Below are 4,539 nucleotides of genomic sequence, written 5' to 3' on the forward strand. Positions count from 1 at the left end.
TGGAGGCAGGCCCCAGCCAGTTGTCTCTGCTGGCCTCCTGGGATGCCCCTCCCCACCCCCGCCACCTGCCCACTTTCTGTCGGCCGTGGCTCTTGGGGAGAAACACGTCACCTGATGTTTTTACAGGTGATGGGATAACAGGTGACCTTGGTGGCCAAGTTCCTGTTGGAAGGGTTTACTTCTAATCTCGTCCAACGGAGACCTCCTCTGCAGAAGGCCCACCGGGGGCCGTTTTCGTTTGTCAGCTCGCTCCAGCTTCACAGGCGTGCTTAAAGCAGTTCCGTGTAGCCTTTTGTTTTCTTTGAAGACACACTCAGCCCTTCTCCACAGCCAGCCGTCCGGGGCAGAGGGCGGAGGGCCCACCCGGAGCGCCCACCGCCTCAGGGAGGGCACCCACACCTTCCCGCTGTGGTCCCTGGACCTCTAGCCTTTTTGTTCCTTTTTAGAGGCCTTGGGGGCGCTGGCCGGGGGTCAGCAAGTGAGCACTTTATACCCCTTTGCAGGAAACCCCGTGATGCCGCGGACCTCGTGGCGTCCCCCTGCCCTCCGGGCCTTCCAGCTGCGCCTCCGGGCGCCCGAGCCCCACCAGCAGGCAGCCGTCTCCCGGCCGCCCCCGGCCGCCTGGGACTAGCCGCCCCTCCGGTTCCGAAGGGCCACTTTGTCAAAGCGTTTAGGTTTTTTTGACTTCCTTTCCAAGTTTGTTTCCAGAGGAAGGACCGTTTTGTCCTGGTTCTGACACGAAAGCAAGTCTGGTTTTTGCAGCACTAAACAATGGAGTTTCTTGTTTTTAATTTTCGATCGGAACATTCCTCCTTTCCTGGTCACAGCCACATGCTCATTCCATTCTTCTTTTTGTAGACTTTTGGGCCCACGTGTTTTACGGGCATTGATACATATATAAATATATATATAAATACATATGAATATATTTTTTTAAGTTTCCTACACCTGGAGGTTGCATGGGCTGTACGAGCGGCATGTCTTTATATTGTATACGGATTTTGCACGCAAACGCGGCAGCTTGGGGAAGAAGAGAAATGCCTTTCTGTTCCCCTCCCATGACATTTGCAGACAACAAAAGATGGGGATTTTTTTTTTCTTTCTGTAAAACAAAACCTTGAAGGAGAGTGGGGGAGGGGGGAACGTTTGCGTCTTACTGAAGTTATTCTTAAGAAATTGTACTTTTTATTGTAAGAAAAAATAAAAAGACTACTTAAACATTTGTCATATTAAGAAAAAGTTTATCTAGCCTTGTGGCATACCAATAATAGAGTTTATTGTATTTATGTGGAGACAGTGTTGTAGGAGCCTACGCGGAGGTCGAGGTGGACCGCCCGTCTCCCGCAGTTGCTCTGGAGGAACTCGCCCCGTGGGGTTTCTTCCCTGGTCCCCCCCTCCCCGGGGAAGCCGCGGCCCCTGCAGCCCTTTCCGCACAGCCGAGCCCACTTTTCCTGACTTGCAGGCGATGGACGGCTAGGATTTCACTTGACACTCAGCAGTCATGAACTGTGCTGCACTGTGGTTTAAAATCATACTTTGCATTGAAAGGACACCATTTCTTCCTTGTAATGAAGCAGAGCTTTCACAGCTCAGCTCACTTTGTGTCTTTGACATGATTAAAAGCCTCCTGTTGAAGGAAAAAGAAAGCAGACATTTTCTGTTTGTGGTTTTTTCTTTTTAAATCTTCTTTTTGGTGTGTGTGCTCCACAGTGGAGACGCTGCTTTCCAATTTATGAGAATGACAAACATTATCATGTGTCTGTATAAGAGGGGGGCTGACCCTATTCACCCAAGAGCTCCTCACGGTCTGTCGCAGAAAACGCGGTGGGACGCGTTCCCATCCCCCCGACGCCCGCTTCCCGCTCCTGTGGGCGCCACGCGGGCGGCAGAGACCAGTCTCCTCTGTAACTTCGCATCCGTTCTCTCTCGATTGTCTGGACCTTCCCGGGGTCCTTTCCCTTTTTCAGTGGAGTTGGAGATTCTGTCCTTGGTTTTCTCATTCTTGTTTCATTCTGTGTTGGGGGTGGTTTGCACCGACTGCGGTGTCCTCCCCCGACGGCCGGCTCCACTTCACCGGAGTCCAGTGTTTGTACCTCATCGTGCGACTTGTCACTCTTGTGGTGTAAATAAAGAGCATTAATTGCCCTCCGACCCGTGGTTTCTGCCGTGTGCTCTCATGCTTGCCGGTTCCGTGCCAGGGTCCCTGCAAGGGGCAGCGGGGGCGGGGTGGCACCTGGGCACCAGCCCATCAGCAGCCCGGCCACCTTCCACCCGTACAGACAGCCCACAGGTGTATCTTCACTTAAATGTCCAGTAATTCAAGTCCAGTAATTCTATTTTCTCCCCAAAATCCTGGTCTGGAAACAGCCTTGGAAGGGATCGAGGCTGAAGGGAAAGGACCAGAGGCTGGACTCTCTGGAGCTCGGCACTGTGTCCCTGAGGCTGTGAGCCTGCAAACACAGCCACCTGCACGTGGCCACCGTACCTCTCCGCCCGTCATAGCCTTCCCAGGCGCTCGCATCCAGTGATATAACTGGGGGAGGTGGGGAGGGTCCAGTCCCATTGGCCCCAGACAGAACGACTCAGGGGCGCCTCAGCCCGCCCCCAGCTGGGCTCTCCCTCTGCCAAGTCATATTTCCTTCCTCACCCTTTCTCAGCTGTCGACCCCAAGGACGCTCTTTAAAAAATATTGTGCTCACCAGACTCCACCCAGGGTCTGCTTTCTGGGAACCCCAAATGCTACACCCAGGGGCCTCCAGGCCCCCAGTGAGACCTATGGAGCACAACCACCTCCAGATACAAGCAGAGCTGCCCCAGGCAAGAACCTTGGAGCTGGAGTCACTGAGTTGGGGGGAGGGGCGGATATTTGTTATGCAGCATCATTGCAGCAATAGCTGACTGATGCAGACAGTGTCAAGAGATAGGAGGCTCCAGTGTAACCTGAGTCTTTTCATGCTTTGCTGGTATTTATGACGATATATTTATTAATTTACGCAAAATGAGAGGATCTTATTCCAATAGGAATTCTCTTTTTCAAGCAGACTCAGATATAAAGAAGCCTTGAAAGAGTGTGTCCTTTCCAAGCTCTAGGCAAGGAGATTTGTGAGGGCAGCTTTTCTTCAGATTTATTTTTGCCCTGCAGGTTTTGTGTGACATCTTTTGGATAATTTTTATCTGAAAATTATTTTTTAATGTATGTTATAAAGCACTGATTTTTTTTTAAATCTTTTGAAAGTGTGAAATACCTCAACCACAATGAGTAGAGAAAATAACACACGTATGAGTGCCCATCCTTCAGGGTGAGCACACAGTCACACTTTGCTGTGAGCATTGCGGTAAATAGATGCGGGGGGCGCAGGTCAGCTCCGTGTCCTCTTCCCTTTCCTCCCTGGGTAAACGCTGCCCTGGAATCGGTGTGTGGACTCTGTGTCCATGTTTCTGCATCTTTGCTGCATAATTTTATCTCCATAGAAGTAGAAATTAGTGCGATGGTGCCGGAATTTTCTGTAAATGCCTTTTTCATCCATAGTGTGTTATTGGGCTCACCTCATGGGCTTCTCTGATAGCTCAGTTGGTAAAGAATCCGCCTGCAATGCAGGAGACCCTGGTTCGATTCCTGGGTCGGGAAGATCCCCTGGAGAAGGGAACGGCTACCCACTCCAGTATTCTGGCCTGGAGAATTCCGTGGACAGCCCATGGGGCCGCAAAGAGTTGGACATGATTGAGTGATTTTCACTCGTACTTTCTACCCATGCGCACACCTCTAGAAACTCACTACAAGGGCTGCTCGTTCACTGAGTGACCCGCACGCATAGCCCAGCCCTCCTGACTTAGGCATGTAGCTCTCACCGCGTGGTCTCCCCCACACACCGCGCTGCCCTGGGTATCGTGGGGGCTCCCTCTCCAGGGGAGTTGCTGGCCCTGCAAGGTGTCAGCTCTTGTTAAATCAGAATGGTCACTCCCCATAGCGGTTCACCGACTTTCGCCTCCACCAACACTGACTGAATCAGGAGTCTGGCCAAATACAGAGCAGCAGAAAGAGGGGTCCTGAGACCATATGTGTCCCCAGTCATTCTTTCACTGCAAACACCCCACGTCTGTGGAGTCTGCACCTCTCCCCACAGACAGGGCGACTTTGAAGCAAATCCCAGCAGCACGTCACCCACCCACCTGCAAATATTTCAGTAGACATCCCTGGAAGATAAGGACTCTTCACAAACATGGCACAATACCATACCATGCTTGAAAAATGGACAATTCCTTCACGTTGTCCAGTAACCAGCCAAAGCTGAGGTCTCATTTTTCATCTTGTTTCCTTACTTGTTCTTCACAGTTGGTTACAGTGCCTACAGGAAAAAAGTAAGCCCTGGAAGGTGACAGTTTCAAAAGGAAAGAGTTTCCCATTCAGTATCTCAGTGATACTAAATATTTCAACCAAAACTGAAAGGGTGATATTACATGGTTTAACTCACTATGTAAGACTCGGAGTTTAATTTTAAAATGCACTTAGCATTCCTGTTCAAAATACACCCTTAGCGG

The sequence above is a fragment of the Bison bison genome, unplaced genomic scaffold, assembly GCF_000754665.1.
Source record: "Bison bison bison isolate TAMUID 2011002044 unplaced genomic scaffold, Bison_UMD1.0 scf7180017850860, whole genome shotgun sequence".
Lineage (NCBI taxonomy): Eukaryota > Metazoa > Chordata > Mammalia > Artiodactyla > Bovidae > Bison > Bison bison.